Source organism: Triticum dicoccoides, chromosome 1A, assembly GCF_002162155.2.
Source record: "Triticum dicoccoides isolate Atlit2015 ecotype Zavitan chromosome 1A, WEW_v2.0, whole genome shotgun sequence".
Classification (NCBI taxonomy): Eukaryota; Viridiplantae; Streptophyta; class Magnoliopsida; order Poales; family Poaceae; genus Triticum; species Triticum dicoccoides.
In genome coordinates this window covers 64494420-64518063 of record NC_041380.1, presented here as the reverse complement: position 1 = coordinate 64518063, position 23644 = coordinate 64494420, and the positions used below count along the sequence as shown (strand labels likewise).

The following is a 23644-nucleotide window of genomic DNA, read 5'->3' as shown; positions in this document are numbered from 1 at the left end:
TGCAGGGTAATAGGTTTATTTCTATCGTTTGTCTTCATAACATCCACGTTTTGAAGACTTTCATAAAAATCGCCTATTCACCCCCCCTCTAGTCGATATAACGCACTTTCAATTGGTATCAGAGCAAGGTGCTCCCTTGTTCTGTGTGATTCGGTTTAACCACCTAGAGTTTTAGCTATGTCGACTGCGGGGATAATTAAAGTCTCTGCTGCGTGCCCCGTCTTTGATGGAACTGAATATCCCTACTGGAAGAATAAGATGCGCATGCATCTTGAAGCCATTGCCGTCGACCTATGGTATGTCGTCAAGAACGGCGTTCCCAAGGCTAGAGAAGGTGTCATCGCTGCTGATGTCAAGAAGTTCGTTCAACTGGACTCTACTGCCAAGAATATCATCTGTGGTCATCTGACCAAAGGACAGTATGGCCGTGTGAGTGCTTTGGAAACATCTAAGCTGGTCTGGGACTGGCTCTCCAAGGTCAATGAAGGCGTCTCAAGCCAGAGAGATCAGAGAATCAGTGTCCTTCGCAACCTCTTCAACCGCTTCAAGCAAAATGACAATGAGAATGTCTAGCTCACATTTGACCGACTCACTGACATCACAAATGAGCTTCAAGCCCTCGGCGCTACTGAGATCACCAAACATGAAGTCGTCAAGACACTACTGAGATCACTTGATAGTTCGTTTGACACCCTAGCCCTGATGATTCAAGAACGTCCTGATTTCAAGACACTCGAGCCGTCTGACATACTTGAGAGGCTCAACACACATGAGTTTCAGCTTTCTGAGAAAAGAGATATCTACGGTCCAAACTGTGGGTGAACTCGTGCCTTGAATGCAAAAGCTGTCTCCTCATCTGAAGAAGAATCTGACAGCAGTTCGGATGATCCTGAAGACATTGGAAGGGAACTTGCTATGCTTGTGAAGAAGTTCCAAAAATTCACCAAAAAGAAAGGTTTTAGAAAGTCTTCCCGATCAAGCTCAAGGAATGATGAAGCTTCTGCTCACGACTACAAGAAGAAAACATGTCACAAGCGCAAGAAACCTGGACACTTCATCTCTGAGTGTCCACAGTGGGACAATGAGAACAAAAAGAAGAAGAAGAGCAAGGAATATGACTCTGACGACAAGAAGAAGAAGAAATACTCAAAGTCTTCTTCCAAGTCTTCCTCAAAGTCTTCATCACACAAGAAGAGCTCATCTGGCAAGGCACGTGCGTTTGTTGGCAAGGAAATGGATTCAGAGGAGGAGTCCGCTTCTGAGGAGGCGGAGGTGGAGTCTGAGGAGAAGTCCGATTCAGGCGTCGCAAGTCTGGCTACAGCATACGTTGCCAAGTCCATCTTCAACACTGAAGACAATGACTTCATCACCGACACCGATGCAAATGACAAGGACTACTCCACTTCTACCTACTGCTTCATGGCACGTGGTGCCAAGGTAAACACACGCACTACTCACTATCAAACATCTAGTGACGATGACTCTGATTGTGGTTCAAAACCCAGCTACAAAACACTTGCTAAAATTGCAACTGAACAACAGAAAGCTATGGAACATATTCAAAAATTGTTAGACAGAAGCGATGATCTGTTAGGTGCTGAAATGACTCGATCTGAATCCCTAATTGAAGACATAAAAAATCTTCACGTTAAGTATCAGGAACTTGAAAGTCGTCATGAAACTCTCTCAACAACTCATGAAAAGCTTTCCTATGATTATCTTCAAAGGAAGCAAGATCTTGAGAAATTGAGAGCGACTCATGAAGATCTTCAAAAGGAAAACGAGTCACTTCGTGCCAAACAGATCAGTTCCGCTCAGGAAGGATTTGAACCACCATGTCTTAAATGCATTGAGCGTGATAATGCTACTTCTGTTGCTGAATGTTCTACTGCTACTACTGTTGCAATATCTTCAACTGTTGATGTGGTAACTAACCCCTCTGCTGAGGATACCACTGCTATTGCTGATGAGAATGGTAGGTTGAAGACATTGCTTGAAACAGGGATGTACAAAAGTCTTAAAGGGCATCAGACACTATGTGATGTCCTCAAAAAGCAGATTCTGAACTGAAACCCGAGGAAAGAGGGTGCTGGGTTCGTAAGGAAAATGAATGCTGATGGCTCTTACTGGAAACCTGAGCAGTACCCCAAAACCACATGGGTTGCTGCAAAGGAACCTTCAGCAGATCCATCCAATCTATCTGGCTTCACTTGTGCTAACCCGATTATCATTGATGAATCCCTTGATGCAAACTATAAACTGTTTAAGAATCAGAATGGTGAAGTGTTTGCCAGGTACATTGGTACTAACTGCAGGAATGGACCGCCTATGAAGAAGATCTGGGTTCCGAAAAGGTGTCTGGAGAAACTTCCTGTGAATGTCATCATGACACCTCATGTGAAGAAGACAAACATCAGACCAAAGGCTTCATACGGTCCAAAGGCTTCATACAGACAGAGGACTCACCTGAGTCGCACTAACGCAAATGTTTTGCATGGAAACCATACTCAGGCATATGAATATGAGAGCGGTTCATCAAACCGCCATGTTCATAAGACCAAGAACTATTCTGCTTATTCTTATGAGTACTATTGTCCACCTGCAAGACTGTTTGCTAGGGCTCCAAAGCCAAAGTTCTCAGATGCTGCACTTAGACTTATTGCTTCTAAGCCACCCTTGAAGATGTGGGTGGCTAAGAAAGCTTAACTCTCTTTTGCAGGGAAAGGTCTCCAGCAGAAAACCAAAATCGTCTGACGCTATTGCTGGGGACCTTAAACATCTTGTAAGGTGCAAGATCAAATGCCCGAATGGTCTTACTATTTACTTCGTTCCTGAATCGCTTGCCACTCTCCCCATTAGTCCTAATCTGGATCTAAGCTTTCATAACCCACTGGTTCGTCAAATGTTTTTGCTTCACAATGCTCTTTGTGAAGCCTATCCCCCTAACTGCATTGTAGGGTACGACACCAGCGTCTTCAGAATGGATTATTGATAGTGGGTGTATAAATCACATGACTGGCAAAAGAAGCCTTCTTATGGACTCAACCTTATGTCCATCCGACAAGAGCCACATCACATTTGCTGACACTGGTAAAAGTAAGGTATTGGGTCTAGGTAGAGTTGCAGTCTCAAGGGATCAACACATGGATAAAGTCATGCTTGTTGAATCCCTTGGCTTCAACTTAATGTCTGTCTCAATGCTTTGCGATTTAAACAGGATCGTAATATTTGGAAAATATCGTTGCCTTGTTCTAATGGAATCTGACAAGTCTCTAGTATTTGAAGGGTATCGAAAAGATGATTTGTATGTGGTAGATTTCTCAGCAGGACCACAGCTTGCCGTATGTCTTCTAGCAAAAGCTTTAGAATGCTGGCTCTGGCATCGGAGGCTTGGGCATGCTGGCATGAGAAACCTCCACACCCTGGCAAAGAAGAAGCATGTCATAGGCATCGAGGGCGTCAAGTTCAAGAAAGATCACTTATGCGGTGCCTGTGAGGCAGGAAAGATGACGAGGGCCAAACATCCCTCGAAGACAATCATGACCACTACTCGACCCTTCGAACTGCTTCACATGGATCTTTTCGGTCCACTCATTACTCAACTCTTACTACTACTGCTTGTCTCTATGGCTTTGTCATTGTTGATGATTATTCTAGATATACTTGGGTGCACATAATCCTTTACAAGACTGAAGTGCAGGATGTTTTCAGACGCTTCGCCAATCGAGCAATGAACAACTATGGCGCCAAGATAAAGCATATCAGAAGTGACAATGGCACTGAATTCAAGAACACTGGCCTTGATACATATCTTGATACCTTGGGCATCACACATGAGTTCTCAGCCCCGTACATGCCACAGCAGAATGGGGTCGTCGAACGCAAGAACAGAACACTCATTGAGATGGCCAGAACGATGCTAGATGAATACAAGACTCCAAGAAAATTCTGGCCTGAAGCCATTGATACTGCATGCCATACAATCAATCGTGTTTATCTTCACAAGCTTCTGAACAAGACATCTTATGAGCTCCTTACTGGCAAGAAGCCAAATGTCAGTTACTTCAGAGTATTTGGCGCCAGGTGCTGGATCAAGGACCCACATCACACCTCAAAGTTTGCACCAAAAGCACATGAGGGTTTTATGCTTGGATATGGAAAGGATTCGCACTCCTACAGAGTCTTCAATCTCTTTCATTACAAAGTGGTTGAAACAGTGGATGTGCGGTTCGATGAGACCAACGGTTCACAAAGAGAGCAACTGCCAAATGTGCTAGATGAAGTTCCATCCGGTGAATCAATCAAGCTAATGGGAACTGGAGAAATTATACCTTATGAAGCTCATCCTGAAGAAGAACTTATCATCTCAGCACCTGATCAACATGAAGACAATGCTTAGCCTGAAGACATTCCTTCTAACAACAACAATGATCAGCAAGAGCAAAATCCTCGCCCTATACATCCTCGCGTTGCCAATGAAGTGTAGATTGAAAGAATAATTGATAGCATCAATGCACCCGGTCCACTCACTCGTTCAAGGGCAACTCAGCTAGCAAATTTCTGTGGGCACTTCGCATTCGTCTCAATAACAGAACCCAAGAAAGTTGAAGAAGCCTTCATGGAACCTGAATGGATTCAAGCTATGCAAGACGAGATTCAACAGTTTGAGCTGAATAATGTATGGGAACTGGTCAAGCGTCCCGATCCTCGAAAGCACAACATAATAGGCACCAAATGGATATACCGCAACAAGCAAGATGAGCAGGGTCAAGTTGTCAGAAACAAAGCTCGTCTTGTTGCTCAAGGATATACTCAAGTGGAAGGCATTGACTTCGATGAAACATTTGCTCCTGTGGCTAGACTTGAAGCCATACGCATACTGCTGGCCTATGCAAATCATCACAACATACTTCTTTATCAAATGGATGTGAAGAGTGCCTTCCTCAATGACAAGATTGAAGAAGAAGTGTATGTTGCACAACCTCCTGGCTTTGAAGATCCAAAACATCCTGACATGGTATACAAGCTCAACAAGGCACTGTATGGCCTCAAACAAGCCCCTCGGGCCTGGTATGACACACTCAAATACTTCCTGAAGAGCAAAGGCTTCATACCTGGTTCTCTCGACCCCACTCTCTAAAGGAAATATGCCCTAGAGGCAATAATAAAGTTATTATTTATTTCCTTATATCATGATAAATGTTTATTATTCATGCTAGAATTGTATTAACCGGAAACATAATACATGTGTGAATACATAGACAAACAGAGTGTCACTAGTATGCCTCTACTTGACTAGCTCGTTGATCAAAGATGGTTATGTTTCCTAACCATGAACAAAGAGTTGTTATTTGATTAACGAGGTCACATCATTAGTTGAATGATCTGATTGACATGACCCATTCCATTAGCTTAGCACCCGATCGTTTAGTATGTTGCTATTGCTTTTCTTCATGACATATACATGTTCCTATAACTATGAGATTATGCAACTCCCGTTTATCGGAGGAACACTTTGTGTGCTACCAAACGTCACAATGTAAAAGGGTGATTATAAAGGAGCTCTATAGGTGTCTCCAAAGGTAGATGTTGGGTTGGCGTATTTCGAGATTAGGATTTGTCACTCTGATTGTCGGAGAGGTATCTCTGGGGCCCTCTCGGTAATGCACATCACATAAGCCTTGCAAGCATTGCAACTAATGAGTTGGTTGCGGTATGATGTATTACAGAATGAGTAAAGAGACTTGCCGGTAACGAGATTGAACTAGGTATTGGATACCAACGATCGAATCTCGGGCAAGTAGCATACCGATGACAAAGGGAACAACATATGTTGTTATGCGGTCTGACCGATAAAGATCTTTGTAGAATATGTAGGAGCCAATATGGGCATCCAGGTCCCGCTATTGGTTATTGATCGGAGAAGTGTCTCAGTCATGTCTACATTGTTCTCGAACCGTAGGGTCCGCACGCTTAACGTTACGATGACAGTTATTATGAGTTTATGCATTTTGATGTACCGAAGGTTGTTCGGAGTCCCGGATGTGATCACGGACATGACGAGGAGTCTCGAAAGGGTCCGCACTCCACCCCCCTTGGCCGCCGCCCCCCTTGGAGATTGCATCTCCTAGGGACGGCGCCCCCTAGGGGTCCTATATATGGTGGGGGGGAGGGAGGGCAGCCACACCCTAGCCCCTGGCGCCTCCCTCTCCCTCCCGTGACACTTCTCCCTCTCCATGAGCTTGGCGAAGCCCTGCCGAGATCACCGTTGCTTCCATCCCCACGCCGCCGTGCTGCTGGATCTCCATCAACCTCTCCTCCCCCCTTGCTGGATCAAGTTGGAGGAGACGTCTTCCCAACCGTACGTGTGTTGAATGCGGAGGTGCCGTCCGTTCAGCGCTAGGTCATCAGTGATTTGGATCACGACAAGTACGACTCCATCAACCCCGTTCTCTTGAACGCTTTCGCTCGCGATCTACAAGGGTATGTAGATGCACTCCCCTCTCCCTCGTTGCTAGATGACTCCATAGATTAATCTTGGTGATGCGTAGAAAATTTTAAAATTCTGCTACGTTCCCCAACAGTGGCATCATGAGCTAGGTCTATGCGTAGTTTCTATGCACGAGTAGAACACAAAGCAGTTGTGGGTGTCGATATTGTCAATTTACTTGCCGTTACTAGTCTTATCTTGATTCGGCAGCATCGTGGGATGAAGCGGCCCGGACCGACCTTACATGTACGCTTACGTGAGACTCGTTCCACCGATTGACATGCACTAGTTGCATAAGGTGGCTGGCGGGTGTCTGTCTCTCCCACTTTAGTCGGATCGGATTCGATGAAAAGGGTCCTTATGAAGGGTAAATAGAAATTGGCATATCACGTTGTGGTTTTGGCGTAGGTAAGAAACGTTCTTGCTAGAAACCTATAGCAGCCACGTAAAAACTTGCAACAACAATTAGAGGACGTCTAACTTGTTTTTGCAGCATGTGCCGTGTGATGTGATATGGCCAAAAGGATGTGATGAATGATATATGTGATGTATGAGATTGATCATGTTCTTGTAATAGGAATCACGACTTGCATGTCGATGAGTATGACAACCGGCAGGAGCCATAGGAGTTGTCTTAATTTATTTATGACCAGCGTGTCAACATAAACGTCATGTAATTACTTTACTTTATTGCTAAAGCATTAGCCATAGTAGTAGAAGTAATAGATGACGAGACAACTTCAAGAAGACACGATGATGGAGATCATGGTGTCATGCCGGTGACAACGATGATCATGGAGCCCCGAAGATGGAGATCAAAAGGAGCAAATGATATTGGCCATATCATGTCACTATTTGATTGCATGTGATGTTTATCATGTTTTACATCTTATTTGCTTAGAATGACGGTAGCTTAAATAAGATGATCCCTCGTAATAATTTCAAGAAAGTGTTCCCCCTAACCGTGCACCGTTGCGAAGGTTCGTTGTTTCAAAGCACCACATGTTGATCGGGTGTGATAGATTCTAACGTTCAAATACAACGGGTGTAAGCCAGATTTACACGCGCAATACACTTAGGTTGACTTGACGAGCCTAGCATGTACAGACATGGCCTCAGAACACGGAAGACCGAAAGGTCGAGCATGAGTCGTATAGAAGATACGATCAACATGAAAATGTTCACCGATGTTGACTAGTCCGTCTCACGTGATGATCGGACACGACCTAGTTGACTCGGATCATGTTTCACTTAGATGACTAGAGGGATGTCTATCTGAGTGGGAGTTCATTGAATAATTTGATTAGATGAACTTAATTATCATGAACTTAGTCTAAAATCTTTACATTATGTCTTGTAGATCAAATGGCCCACGCTAATGTTGCCCTCAACTTCAACGCGTTCCTAGAGAAAACCAAGCTGAAAGATGATGACAACAACTATACGGACTGGGTCCGGAACCTGAGGATCATCCTCATAGCTGCTAAGAAAGATTATGTCCTAGAAGCACCGCTAGGTGACGCACCCATCCCAGACTAAGACGTTATGAACGCTTGGTAGTCACGTGCTGATGATTACTCCCTCGTTCAGTGCGGCATGCTTTACAGCTTAGAACCGGGGCTCCAAAAGCGTTTTGAGAGACATAGAGCATATGAGATGTTCGAAGAGCTGAAAATGGTTTTCCAAGCTCATGCCCGGGTCGAGAGATATGAAGTCTCCGACAAGTTCTTCAGTTGTAAGATAGAGGAAACTAGTTCTGTCAGTGAGCACATACTCAAAATGTCTGGGTTGCATAACCGCTTGACTCAGCTGGGAGTTAATCTCCCGGATGACGCGGTCATTGACAGAATCCTTCAGTCGCTTCCACCAAGCTACAAGAGCTTTGTGATGAAATTCAATATCCAGGGGATGGAAAAGACCATTCCTGAGGTATATTCAATGCTGAAATCAGTGGAGGTGGAAATCAAAAAGGAACATCAAGTGTTGATGGTGAATAAAACCACTAAGTTCAAGAAAGGCAATGGTAAAAAGAACTTCAAGAAGGACGGCAAGGGAGTTGCCGCGCCCGGTAAGCAAGCTGCCAGGAAGAATTCAAAGAATGGACCCAAGCCTGAGACTGAGTGTTTTTATTACAAGGGAAGTGGTCACTGGAAGCGGAACTGCCCGAAATACTTAGCAGACAAGAAGGCCGGCAACACTAAAGGTATATGTGATATACATGTAATTGATGTGTACCTTACCAGTACTCGTAGTAGCTCCTGGGTATTTGATACCGGTGCGGTTGCTCACATTTGTACTCAAAGCAGGAGCTGCGGAATAAGCGGAGACTGGCGAAGGACGAGATGATGATGCGCGTCGGGAATGGTTCCAAGGTCGATGTGATCGCCATCGGCACGCTACCTCTACATTTACCTACGGAATTAGTTTTAAACCTCAATAATTGTTATTTAGTGCCAGCTTTGAGCATGAACATTGTATCAGGATCTCGTTTAATTCAAGATGGCTACTGTAAGTGCATCTAGTGCCACCCCTAGTTGGTTTTGGAGTATTGATGACAAACCTAGTTGAGGGACTAATGTGTTTGTGAGAATTGCAGGATAACACAGGTAGAAGTCCCTCATTGATTCGGTTTTCCTACCAGAGATGACCCCTAAAAATGTATGAAGACATTGAAGTCAAAGGTGGTATATGAAGATATTCACATTGAAGACTATGACAAGAGAAGACACCACATGAAGCCTATGGAGCTCGAAGACTTAGATCTTTCGTAGTTCTTTTTCTTCTGTGTTGAGTCATAGGAACCACCGTACTGTTAAGTGGGGTCCAAGAGAACCAGTCAGAATGACTGAAGTGATGCTTAAACAAACCTATGTCTTCGAGTGAAGACTTTGAGAGCGAATCTTGTCCAGAGTCGGGCAAGTCAGCTTTGCTTGAAGCCCAAGTAAAGTTGCCGTGTGAGTTTGAAATCTGACCGTTGGAACACGTGTCAGTTCCTTAGTGACCTAGGGTCATTTCGGACAAATCAGGTCGGGTTGCCAAGTGGCTATAAATAGCCCACCCCCTACAACCATAAACGGTTGGCTACTCAGATTCAGAGTACGGCTTTTGTCGTTTGAGAGCAACCCACCTCGAAGCCTTTTAGAGAGAATTCCTTGCGAGGATAAAGCCCTAACCACCCACAGCCAAAGAGAATTAGGCATCACTTAAGTCTTCTTGTCTGTGTGATCTGAAGACTTATTACACTTGAGGACTGTGCATCCTCCAGCCGGTTAGGCGTCGCGTTCTGGGCATCCAAGAGACATTGTGGATTGCCGGTGAACGAAGTCTGTGAAGGTTTGGGAGTCTACCTTGAAGACTTACCAGAGTGATTGGGCGAGGTCTGTGTGACCTTAGCTCAAGGGGAATACGGTGAGGACTGGGTGTCCTGAGCTGCGTGTTCAGGACTGGGTGTCCAGGACTGTGTGTCCTAAGGTTTAAATACCTAGCCGCCCTAACCAGACGTATAGTTGTCACAGCAACTGGAACTGGTCCAACAAATCATTGTCTTCAGCGAGTCGTTGGTTTCATCTTCCCTTCCCTTTACTTACTGTTACTCCTTGTGAAGTCATTGTATGTTCGCACTATCTTTTGTCTTCACTGAGTGACTGCGTGTTCTGTGTGGCTTCACAATATCTTCCTACCTGATCCTTACTACATTGCTGCTATTAGTCATTGTGCTTTCACTCTATTGAATACTTGACTATGGCTTGCCTAATGTAGTCTACCTTCCGCTGCAGGGTAATAGGTTTATTTCTATCGTTTGTCTTCATAACATCCACGTTTTGAAGACTTTCATAAAAATCGCCTATTCACCCCCCCCCTCTAGTCGATATAACGCACTTTCAGCTACCCATTTAAATCCGAGAATAATGGTTGTTCTATTTATATGAGAGATATGTTTTATGGTCATGCTCCGCTGGTGAATGGTTTATTCTTAATGAATCTCGAGCGTAATGTTACACATATTCATAGTGTGAATACCAAAAGATGTAAGGTTGATAATGATAGTCCCACATACTTATGGCACTGCCGCCTTGGTCACATAGGTGTCAAACGCATGAAGAAGCTCCATGCAGATGGACTTTTGGAGTCTCTTGATTACGAATCATTTGACACGTGTGAACCATGCCTCATGGGTAAAATGACCAAGACTCCGTTCTCAGGAACAATGGAGCGAGCAACCAACTTATTGGAAATCATACATACTGATGTGTGCGGTCCAATGAGTGTTGAGGCTCGCGGTGGCTATCGTTATGTTCTCACACTCACTGATGACTTGAGTAGATATGGGTATGTCTACTTGATGAAACACAAGTCTAAGACCTTTGAAAAGTTCAAGGAATTTTAGAGTGAGGTTGAGAATCAACGTGACAGAAAAATCAAGTTCTTGCGATCAGATCGTGGGGGAGAATACTTGAGTCACGAATTTGGCACGCACTTAAGGAAATGTGGAATAGTTTCACAACTCACGCCGCCTGGAACACCTCAGCGTAATGGTGTGTCCGAACGTCGTAATCGCACTCTATTGGATATGGTGCGATCAATGATGTCTCTTACCGATCTACCGCTGTCATTTTGGGGCTATGCTTTAGAGACTGTCGCATTCACTTTAAATAGGGCTCCGTCAAAATCCGTTGAGACGACACCATATGAATTATGGTTTGGGAAGAAACCTAAGCTGTCGTTTCTAAAAGTTTGGGGATGCGATGCTTATGTCAAGAAAGTTCAACCTGAAAAGCTCGAACCCAAGTCGGAAAAATGCGTCTTCATAGGATACCCTAAAGAAACTATTGGGTATACCTTCTACCTCAGATCCGAAGGCAAGATCTTTGTTGCCAAGAATGGATCCTTTCTAGAAAAAGAGTTTCTCTCAAAAGAAGTAAGTGGGAGGAAAGTAGAACTCGATGAAGTATTACCTCTTGAACCGGTAAGTGGCGCAACTCAAGAAAATGTTCCTGAGGTGCCTGCACCGACTAGAGAGGAAGTTAATAATGATGATCATGAAACTTCAGATCAAGTTGCTACTGAACTTCGTAGGTCCACAAGGACACGTACCGCACCATAGTGGTATGGCAACCCTGTCCTGGAAATCATGTTGTTAGACAACGGTGAACCTTCGAACTATGAGGAAGCGATGGTGGGCCCAGATTCCGACAAATGGCTAGAATCCATGAAATCCGAGATAGGATCCATGTATGAAAACAAAGTATGGACTTTGACTGACTTGCCCGATGATCGGCGAGCCATAGAAAATAAATGGATCTTTAAGAAGAAGACAGACGCGGATGGTAATATAACCATCTATAAACCTCAGCTTGTCGCTAAGGGTTATCGACAAGTTCAAGGAGTTGACTACGATGAGATTTTCTCACCCGTAGCAAAGCCGAAGTCCGTCTGAATCATGTTAGCAATTGCCGCATTCTATAATTATGAGATATGGCAAATGGACGTCAAAACGACATTCCTTAATGGTTTCCTTAAGGAAGAATTGTATATGATGCAACCGGAAGGTTTTGTCGATCCTAAGAATGCTGACAAGGTGTGCAAGCTCCAACGCTCGATCTATGGGCTGGTGCAAGCATCTCGGAGTTGGAACATTCGTTTTGATGAGATGATCAAAGCGTTTGGGTTTACACAGACTTATGGAGAAGCCTGCATTTACAAGAAAGTGAGTGGGAGCTCTGTAGCATTTCTCATATTGTATGTGGATGATATACTGTTGATGGGAAATGATATATAATTCTTGGAAAGCATAAAGGCCTACTTGAACAAGTGTTTTTCAATGAAGGATCTTGGAGAAGCTGCTTACATATTAGGCATCAAGATCTATAGAGATAGATCGAGACGCCTCATTGGTCTTTCACAGAGTACGTACCTTGACAAGATATTGAAGAAGTTCAATATGGATCAGTCAAAGAAGGGATTCTTGCCTGTATTGCAAGGTACGAGATTGAGCACGGCTCAATGCCCGACCACGGCAGAAGATAGAGAAAAGATGAGTGTCGCCCCCTATGCCTCGGCCATAGGGTCTATCATGTATGCTATGCTGTGTACCAGACCTGATGTAAACCTTGCCGTAAGTTTGGTAGGAAGGTACCAAAATAATCCTGGCATGGAACACTGGACAGCGGTCAAGAATATCCTGAAGTACCTGAAGAGGACTAAGGATATGTTTCTCATTTATGGAGGTGACGAAGAGCTCGTCGTAAAGGGTTACGTCGATGCTAGTTTCGACACAGATCTGGATGACTCTAAGTCACAAACCGGATACGTGTATATTTTGAATGGTGGGGCAGTAAGCTGGTGTAGTTGCAAGCAAAGCGTTGTGGCGGGATCTACTTGTGAAGCGGAGTACATGGCAGCCTCGGAGGCAGCACAAGAAGCAATCTGGGCGAAGGAGTTCATTACCGACCTAGGAGTCATTCCCAATGTGTCGGGCCCGATGACTCTCTTCTGTGACAACACTGGAGCTATTGCCCTTGCCAAGGAGCCCAGGTTTCACAGGAAGGCCAGGCATATCAAGCGTCGCTTCAACTCCATTCGTGAAAGTGTTCAAAATGGAGACATAGGTATTTGTAAAGTACATATGGACCTGAATGTGGCAGATCCGTTGACTAAACCTCTCCCTAGAGCAAAACATGATCAAGACCAGAACTGTATGGGTGTTCGATTCATCACAATGTAACTAGACTATTGACTCTAGTGCAAGTGGGAGACTGTTGGAAACATTGCTGAGGAAATCGTTAACTGGTAGCTGCTCGGTCGGCTGGTGAGTAGGGGATTAATAGGCTAATCGGCAAGTTAATCGTCCATTTAATCAATTAATCGGACGATTTATCAGGAAATCGGCTACTCGGGGACCCTATGAGTAGGGATTAATCGGCAAGTTAAGTGGTTAATCGGATGAATTCTTGAACAGGGGTTGGAAATATGCCCTAGAGGCAATAATAAAATGGTTATTATTATATTTCCTTGTTCATGATAATTGTCTATTGTTCATGCTATAATTGTGTTATCCGGAAATCGTAATACATGTGTGAATACATAGACCACAACACGTCCCTAGTGAGCCTCTAGTTGACTAGCTCGTTGATCAAAAGATAGTCATGGTTTCCTGACTATGGACATTGGATGTCATTGATAACGAGATCACATCATTAGGAGAATGATGTGATGGACAAGACCCAATCCTAAGCATAGCTCAAAGATCGTGTAGTTCGTTTGCTATAGCTTTTCCGAATGTCAAGTATCATTTCCTTAGACCATGAGATTGTGCAACTCTCAAATACCGTAGGAGTGCTTTGGGTGTGCCAAACGTCACAACGTAACTGGGTGACTATAAAGGTACACTACGGGTATCTCCGAAAGTGTCTGTTGGGTTGGCACGAACCGAGACTGGGATTTGTCACTCCGTGTGACAAAGAGGTATCTATGGGCCCACTCGGTAATGCATCAACATAATGAGCTCAAAGTGACCAAGTAGTTGATCATGGGATCATGCATTATGGTACGAGTAAAGTGACTTGCCGGTAACGAGATTGAACGAGGTATTGGGATACCGACGATCGAGTCTCGGGCAAGTAACGTACCGATTGACAAAGGGAATTGTATACGGGATTGATTGAATCCTCGACATCGTGGTTAATCTGATGAGATCATCGAGGAGCATGTGGGAGCCAACATGGGTATCCAGATCCCGCTGTTGGTTATTGACCGGAGAGTCGTCTCGGTCATGTCTGTGTGTCTCCCGAACCCGTAGGGTCTACACACTTAAGGTTCGGTGACGCTAGGGTTGTTGAGATATTAGTATACGGTAACCCGAAAGTTGTTCGGAGTCCCGGATGAGATCCTGGACGTCACGAGGAGTTCCGGAATGGTCCGGAGGTGAAGATTTATATATAAGAAGTCAAGTTTCGGCCATTAGGAAAGTTTCGGGGGTAATCGGTATTGTACCGGGACCACCGAAAGGGTCCCGGGGGTCCACTGGTTGGGGCCACCTATCTCGGAGGGCCCCATGGGCTGAAGTGGGAGGGGAACCAGCCCTTAGTGGGCTGGTGCACCCCCCATGGGCCTCCCCCTGCGCCTAGGGTTGGAAACCCTAGGGGTGGGGGGCGCCCCACTTGGCTTGGGGGGCACTCCACCCCCCTTGGCCGCCACCCCCCTTGGAGATTGCATCTCCTAGGGCCGGCGCCCCCCTAGGTGTCCTATATATAGTGGGGGGAGGAAGGGCAGCCGCACCCTAGCCCCTGGCGCCTCCCTCTCCCTCCCATGACACTTCTCCCTCTCCCTGAGATCGTCGTTGCTTCCACCACCACGCCGTCGTGCTGCTGGATCTCCATCAACCTCTCCTTACCCCTTGCTGGATCAAGTTGGAGGAGACATCTTCCCAACCGTATGTGTGTTGAACGCGGAGGTGCTGTCCGTTTGGCGCTAGGTCATCGGTGATTTGGATCACGACGAGTACGACTCCATCAACCCCATTCTCTTGAACGCTTCCGCTCGCGATCTACAAGGGTATGTAGATGCACTCCCCTCTCCCTCGTTGCTAGATGACTCTATAGATTAATCTTGGTGATGCGTAGAAAATTTTAAAATTCTGCTATGTTCCCCAACACCACCGTCATCGTCGGCCGCACTGGCTTGCCCGGAGACCTACTCTGGTGGCGGCGAGGGGGGATCTAGCAGGGGGCGCCGGCGCGCGCTAGGGTTTCGTCGCCGCCCGAGTCGCCCCGAGCGGAGCGACGCGGGGGCTGGGGGGTGGGCTTTGGATCTACTTTTTCCAACCAGATAGGAATACTCTCTACGTGTACACAACCTTAGGGGTAGTTTGGTCTTTTCTGATGCTTACAAATGGAAAAGAAAAGAGAAAATCAATAAAAGAATGGAAGTGGCATGGTAATCAAAGAGTCGACCAGCCGAGTGGCAATTTTGCGAAGCCAATCTTTGAAGTGGCAATTTTGCGAAGCCACATATAGAAAGTGGTAAATATCCAATTTTCTCGTCGGAATTGGCCTGGTTGGTTGCTACTGGCCAGGGTTCAACCTCACCTGCGACCGCAGCAGCAGTCTGCCGCAGTTGTTCCTCGACAGCGAGCGCGAACTCATTCGCGTCCAGGAGATCTTTCTTCAAAACAACACAGTGCGCGTCCTCCGTGACGACACGATCAAATTGATGACCAACATGCCTGTCATTATCATTTATGACAGTGACTTTGACTGCATCTTCACGGGTCTTGGAGACACGCCCTACTCACTTTCGACCAACGGCAACGAGCTCATCCTCATAGGTGCAACGTTCAGGCGTCTGTTCGGACAAGGCAGCCAGCAGGACCGAGTAAATAGCATAAAACTACTACTTTACATGTTAGGGTTTCAAAAAACTACCGGTTTTAAATTTTTCGCTGATAACTACCAACTCAGGGGTTGCCTGTTTCAAAAAACCCAAATTGTTGAGTCTTTATCAGTTGATACCGATTATGACAAGTCGGGCCCGCATGTAAACACACCGTTACTTTGACCTTAGTTTGACCGTTAACTTACATGTGGGTTTCCTCTTCCTCTTCTCTTTCTTCTTCCTCTCCATATCTTCTATTCCCTCCCCCTGTGTCTCCCGTCGCGGCCATCTCCCCTCCAGAGCCAGCGACCTCCCTCCCCTCCAGAGCCGGCGACCCCCCTCCCTTCCCAGGTCGGCGACCCTCCCCCATCCCTCCCGAGCCGGCGACCCTTCCCCCCGAGCCGGAGCTCCTGGTGGTGACGAGGCCGGCCTCGTCCGCGAGTCATGGTGTGGCGGCGGCCCCAGGCGAGGCACGGGAGCCGCGAGTCATGGCATGGCTGTGACGCAGGTGAGGCACGGCATGGCGGCTGTTGCGGGCGCGGCTCGGCGCTGCAGGTGATGCCCGGCATGGCGGCCGTTGCGGGTGCGGCTCGCCCGCCTCAGCTGGTGCACAACATGGATTCCGCCGCTGTTGGCGCGGCTCGCCGGCCGGAGGCAGAGCGCTCGAGATCGAGCTCCTGCCATGGTGGGTGCGCCTTCTCTGGATCTAGGGACCTGATTGCTTTTTAAAAACTTCCATGGACTCGATCGCTTTTTCAAAAAACTTCCAGGGACCCGATTGCTTTTTCAGGCATCGACATGTGGGCCCTGCATATCAGTTAACGGTCAAACACACGGCCAAATAGACGGAATGTTTAGGTGCGGGCCCGACCTGTCATAAACAGGTTTAATTTTTAAGCAATGGACATTTAGGGTTTTTTGAAACAGCCGACCCCCGAGTTGGTAGTTATCAGTGAAAAATTTGAAACCGATAGTTTTTTGGAACTCTAGCCTGTAAAGTAGTACTCCCTCCATTCCATAATGTAGTGCTTCCTCTATCCACGTGCTTCAACTTTGACCGTAAATTTAACTATCAAGACTGATTGCGGCGGGAACAAAAATTATATCAGTGAATTCGTATTCGAAAGAAGTTTTCAATTATATAACTTTTTCTCCCACCGCAATTGGTCTCATTGGTTAAATTTATGATTAAAGTTAGACATCGAAAAGCGCGGGCGCACTATATTTTAAAATGGAGGGAGTAATTTTATGCTATTTACTCAGCAGGACCCCATCAGCGGTTGCACCTCCTTCTGCCCCGTCAACAGATCAACCGGCAGTTACGCCAGGCAGGTACCGTCTGGCGGCAGCGACAGGTACTGTTATGGCATCGGCTGCTGCCAGGCGCGCATCTCCATGTCCACGGACAACATGCTTGCATCGTGGATGGTCAACACAATCGGCGAGGACCATGCAACGCAGGGCAAGAATTCGTCGCGTGCGACCATTCTGATCGCGGAGGAAGGATGGTTCGACCAGCGGCAGGTCTCCGACATGCTGGCCCGAGATTTTCAGCACCACCGTAGCGGATTGAGATCTGTGCTGCATGTTCCCGTTATTTTACAATGGGAGGTCGTGCAAGGCTTGCCGGGGCGGCCGGCTGACGCCAAGTCACAGCATCCGACGACGGCGACTTGTCCCGTGGAGGTAGCCAGAGGTCTCTGCAAGAGCACGCACAGCGATTGCAAATGTGGGAGCAGAGGCCATTTGTGCCAGTGCAGCAATGGCTACGTAGGCAATCCTTACAACAAAAAGGGATGCAAAGGTAACATATCTCCATCTTGTACTATCTCATGTAGTATATGCCAGCAGGCGAATTTACCCTTTTTTGTTTCTTCCTCCCAGGTGTCCGGAAGTCTTTAAATACAGGTGAATTGCACTGCAACTTAAACAAATTTTCTCTCCCCTTTTCACCTATATTTTTACATGCAGGTTGGAGAAGATGATTGACTAGCAGCCATATGCATGTCTTTTCAGGTATATACATCATTATGGGAGTTGCTATTGGGGCTGCTGTCATACTTTCGTTCTTCATTGCTATCTTCATTTCAAAGAAAATTAAGCACCGGCGGGCACAAATGTTGAAGCGGCAGTTCTTCTTGAAGAATCGTGGACAGTTGCTACAACAGTTGGTATCTCAAAGAGCCGATATTGCGGAAAGAATGGTTATAACCTTGGAAGAGATTGAGAAGGCCACAAATAATTTTGATAAAACATGTGAGCTTGGTGGCGGAGGGCATGGCATGGTTTACAAAGGGATCTTATCGGACCTCCATGTTGTGGCCATCAAGAAACCAAAGAAAGTGATTCAAAAGGAGATTGATGAGTTCATTAATGAGGTTGCAATCCTATCACAGATCAACCATAGAAATGTAGTAAAACTATATGGTTGCTGCCTTGAAACAGAAGTCCCCTTGTTGGTTTATGAGTTCATATCCAACGGTACACTTTATGAGCATCTTCATGTTGAGGGGCCAAGATCTTTGTCATTGGATGATAGGTTGCGGATAGCAACTGAAACAGCTAAATCTCTAGCATACCTTCACTCGACAGCTTCAATACCTATCATCCACAAAGATATCAAGTTTGTTAACATACTTCTCGCTGACAGCAAAGGTGGCTGATTTTGGTGCTTCAAGATACATTCCCGTGGATAGGTCAGGAGTAACAACAATGGTGCAAGGTACAATTGGATATTTGGACCCCATGTACTTTTATACACAAAGGCTCACAGAGAAGAGTGATGTTTATAGTTTTGGTGTCATTCTTATAGAGCTGTTGACTAGAAAAAAGCCATTTGCATACATTTTATTGGATGGTAAAGGCCTCGTTGCACATTTTTCTGCTTTACTTATTGAAAGCAATTTGTCACAAATACTAGACCAACAAGTTATTGATGAAGGAGGCAAAGAAGTGGAAGAAGTCGTTGCGCTTGCTAAGGCGTTAAGAGGAAAGGATCGTCCGACCATGAGACAAGTAGAGTTGACGTTGGAAGGCCTTCCAGTATCCAAGAAGAACATGTTAGAGGCCAAGGAATTTGAAAGGAATGATATAATGATAAACCACCCATGGGTTGGAGATGAAAGAAGCAGTGAAGAATCGACAAGACAATATAGCATGGAAGAAGAGTACATGTTATCCTCAAGGTATCCTCGATAGCTCTGTATACACACGAGTACAACACAGACTCAATTTCTATCTGTATTCATTTAACCTAGCTTTGTGCCCTTGGTTCATTTGCTCAAATGGTTAAAAGCTATGTAGCCCGTATTACATTCTCGCTCTGTATAAACTTTTTGTTAGTCAGTCTAGTTGACTGTGAACTTGTTTTCAATGGTTAATTGAAACTCGTTGTCAATGGTTACACTACTTTTGATCTTTTTTTTTATTTGTGGAAGAATCATTATTTGTATTCTTGCTCTTTTGTAAACTCAAAGTCAGTCTTGGTTATAAACCTTCTTTGGACCTGCTACTCTGCTTTCAGTAATAGCTGAGCGTGACCTCTTTGGACTGATCTACTACTCTAGAGCAGCATCTAGAGCCAAATTGATGTGCTTACATAGCTCTTCTTTCCCCGTTTGCCTCCCCTCCATTCCTCCCGTTCGTCTCCCCCTTCGGATCCCCACTGCCCTCCCAATCTTCACCTCACGCCCGCCTCCCCTCCCGTCGCCGCCGGATCCTTGCTGGGCAAAGCCTGTGTGGGGGATGATGGCGGCGGTGGGGGCATCCCTTCGTCCCAGCTTGAAGGCGTGTTTGTGACGGTGGATCTTGAGTGGGTGCCTCGGGATGACGTGTGTGTGGCCATGGCGCCGGTCACGCAGCGATGTGACCTTCTCTACCTTTGGCTATCTTCATCGTCGGTCCAAAGGGATCTGGTCGATGGGTGTTGCCTCGCGGTGGCTTTCCGGCGGTGGATCAACTAGAGGAGGAGATAGTGGCCTAGCTACTGAAGTGGGTGAGGATGCCACCATCGTCGGCAGTGCCCGTGGGTGTCGTTTTCCTCGTTGGAGGCGATGGTGGGGCGTCCCTCGCTCCATTGTTTTCGGGAGAAACCTCAGATCTGGAGGAGGCTACCATTGACGGCGGGTTTCCACTACGATGCGTCGTCCACCAGCCTGCTCGCCTTCACTGTGGTCCTCCTCGCCCGGCGCCGGCGTCAGCGCGTGCGCGTGGAGACCTTCAGGTCCGCGACCGGCAGGTGGGAGACAAGGGAGCAAGCCGCGAGCGGCACCGCTCGCTGCCTCGGCACGACATCCCATGGCATCCATGCCGGCAACTGCTTCTACTGGCTCAGCCGGCGCCGGGGCCGCATCCTCCGCTACGATGCAGCCCGTGAATGCGCCCCCGTGGGCGGACCGGTCGAAACGGAGGGTGGGACGATCATTGGGATCCGTCGGCGGCAGGCTCCGGATGTGGGTGGTAGATGCTTTGTGATTTATGAATGCCACGTGTTATTCATCAGGATGGGTCTCGCGTGGGACCTGGTCTCATAGAATTCTTTTCCTAACAGAGGCAAAGCGTCTCGCGGGAAGAAAATCTTATACGACCCGGGTCTCACGCTTCAGATCGGTAGACCCACTCTGATCTATCTGGCGTTATGAATCTTGAAGCAGCTAACTCCCTCGTCTCTTCCAATGCCAAGTCCCGATTCGTACCGGGCAATTTGCTGCTACTCGGCGCTCGTGCGGAGATGCCTTTTGCCGTCAGCGTCCGACACCGTTTCTCGCTGCCCGGGCTCGAGGCACAGCCGGCGCACCGACCCGGCTGCTCACCTCCATTAGCAGCGGCCAGGAGGATTGCAGTCCTAGTTCTGCAAACAATTGCAACGCCTCCAATGTCAGCCATCAGCATGACCTCTTCCTTCTTGGCTATCAAATAAAAAACAAATCACATTAGGGAAGAGAGTTAGCTGCGAGTTTTTAGATCACAAGTTAGATCTTGGATTTGCACAATGAAAAAAATGAAAAAAATAGCGCGCTATATCGCTGCTAATAGCACGCTATAGCATATAGTGAATTGTCTCGCTAAATAAGTCAATGTACAATGCCTCGCTAATAGCATATTTTCAGGGGCCACGCTATTTTCTGTAGCGCGCTATTTTTTTCATTGGATTTGCATACTCGCTTCTGACTTTGGAATTCATGATTTTACCACCGGCATCTTCCAACTGACATCATGACATTATTCGAAACCAGTGCTTGTGCCTGAGCGTGGCCGTGGCATACGAGGAGCGGGCATCTGGCCGCGGTGGAGCGCCGCCGATTCGGCGACGAGGAGCAGGGTCGTCGCGGGTAGGGACGAGCAGCAAGGTCGCGGCCTTGGAACTGAAGATTGGGGAAATTTTAGTGGGCTAGTTGCTTTGAGATTCGTAACGCCGGATGTCAAAGATCAGAATGGGTCTACCGATTTGAAGCGTGAGACCCGGATCGTATAAGATTTTCTTCCGGGTATCGCGGCATGAAGAGAGTCATCAGCGTGTGGTTGATGGACGAGGCAGCAACGAGGCCGCCGGTGTGGCGGCGTGTGCACGAGGCGGTTCTGGGCGAGATGTGGGAGTACTATTTAAATAGGAAAAAGTCTAAAACAAACCTTAAACTTGTAAACCAAAGTTAAATCGAACCCCAAACTTCAAATCCCTGAAATCAACAATTTTAAAATAATCAACAATTTTAAAATCTCGATATCCTTAAAAGAAAAGACAGTTTTTAAGAATTGCGAACATGTTTGCAAAAGTGTAAAGAAATTTTGGAAATACGGTTTTTTTAAACACAAAGTTCAAATGTGACCATTTTGAAATCCCTGAATATATTTTACACATGAACCATTTTTAAACGTGATTTTTCAGTAACAATTTTTAAACCTGAACAAAATTTTGAATTGAGAACAATTTTCGAAAAGATGAACATTTTTAAACATAATCATATTTTGAAAAATAGGAATAAATTTTGAATCCTGAACAATATTTTAGAATGTGAACATTTTCTAGAAAACTTAATAATGGGGAAATAATCGTACTTTAATTATTTTTCTAGGTTTCAAAATAGATTGTATTTTCAACAATTTGTCCTTTTTTGCCAAAAAGGGATCACACTTTAAAGAATGTTTGGGGCTTTAAAAAATGGTTTATGTTTAAAATGTCATGTTTCTCAAAAACTGTTTGTAAAACAAAAAAAATGTTCAAATTTTTAAAAAACGTTTGGAATTTTAAAAATTGGCTGTTTCTTCGAGAATATTCGGATTTCCAAATTGTTGACAATTTTCAAGAAAATATTTCAAACAATTGTGGAAAATGTTTTCAAATCTCGACGTTGTGTTGGTTTAAATATTTTCGCGCTTTCCTTATCTCTGCAACGGCAATCAGTTAGATTGGCTAGCAGGGCGTCTGTACTAGTGTTAGGTTGGAGGTTCGATTCACAAGGCTCTTTTTTTTTCAACGTTTTGATGTGGCGCGGTTTTGGAAAAAATATTGCAAAATAAAAAACACGCTTCGCCCTGTCTGATGGGCCGGCCCAGTCTGGCCGCAGCAACGTCAACAATCCCTGTCTGGGAACGCACTTAAGGTTTAAAATAGACCGAGATTAGCTAGTTCGGTGTGCTAATTTCAGGAATTTAAAGTTTAGGGTTTAATTTAGCTTTGGCCTATAAGTTCAAGGTTTGTTTTAGACTTTTTTTATTTAAATATGCCGTGGTACCACGAGAAGCCGGTGGACTTCGCCGGTGCGTGCGGCGGGTCTGTGGTGGTGGAGGAGAACCACGGCCTGCGACGGCATGACCTTGAGACTGCCGGCAACGTGCGTCTCGCCACCCTACAAACTGGCAGTTGCCGGCTCCGCGCGCTATACCGCCGGTTCCATGTGTTCCCCTTTTTCAAGTGAGAAGAAGATAACACTTGGCGTAATCACATCGCAACCTGCATCAGTGGCTAGTCGTAATTGCTTCTTCTACTATCTACTACTCTTACAAAAAAAAGAGAGGGACAGATCCAAACAATCACACCCATTCATTAATAAAATCTAATGATTTTTAATCATTCTATGTTTAATACTACCGACCACGCCCTTATTGGATCGCTAACCCGCCCCTAATCAATCGCTAACCCGCCCCACCGTTAAAAAAGAAGAAGAAAACCGTGCGCACGATCTCTCCCTCGTCCGCAGGACCTCTCGCCCGCTCCTTCTCCCGTGCCGTTCGCCGCCTGCGGTTTGCCGTCCATCACGCCCTTCGCCGCGGGAGAGCCGGAGCCGCCGCCCGTCACGCGCTGCGGGAGCCGACGCAGGTTGCCGCCTGTCGCGCCCTTCGCCGCGGGAGAGCCGGAGCCGCCGCCCGTCGCGCGCCGGGGGAGCCACCGCAGGTCGCCACCCTTTGCCGCGGGAGAGCCACCGCAGGTCGCCACCCTTCGCCGCGGGAGAGCCGGGGCCGCCGCGATCGTGAGCAGCCGCCCGCCCATCCTCCATCCCCACGCGGGCGCACCTTCCTTCAGCTCCTCCTCGCGCCGCCCCTCTCCTTTGCCCCAGCCGCCAAGACCCCGCGGTCGCTTCACCGGGTTGCGGCGCCGCCCCGCCCGATAGCCTCCCAGCGGCCGCCTGCCGCCATCCGCGCAGACTGCTTAACCGACGCCCGCGGCCGCTTCACCGGGCCACGGCGTCGCCCGCCCATCCCTGCGTGTGCGATGGCTGAAAATTTCGATCTGCGATGGTGCACGGAGATCAAGCAATGACGGCAACATCATCGAGCTTTGCAGGT

At 46.6% G+C, this 23644-nt stretch overlaps 1 long non-coding RNA gene and 1 pseudogene across 16 annotated transcripts in view; both read left to right on the top strand.

Annotated features, from left to right (window-relative positions):
- LOC119351390 overlaps positions 1 to 19060 on the top strand; it is a 61211-nt pseudogene extending 42151 nt beyond the window's left edge.
- A 4078-nt stretch (positions 19061 to 23138) lies between these two features.
- The window catches only part of LOC119363342, an 11344-nt gene continuing 10838 nt past the window's right edge, over positions 23139 to 23644 (top strand). For 7 of the 16 annotated variants that reach the window (XR_005173927.1, XR_005173919.1, XR_005173932.1 and 4 more), the window contains exon 1: positions 23142 to 23642. This is a non-coding gene — a long non-coding RNA (uncharacterized LOC119363342). Of the gene's footprint in view, positions 23643 to 23644 lie in introns of all 16 variants that reach the window. The other 9 variants (XR_005173917.1, XR_005173913.1, XR_005173912.1 and 6 more) reach the window with 4 other exon arrangements.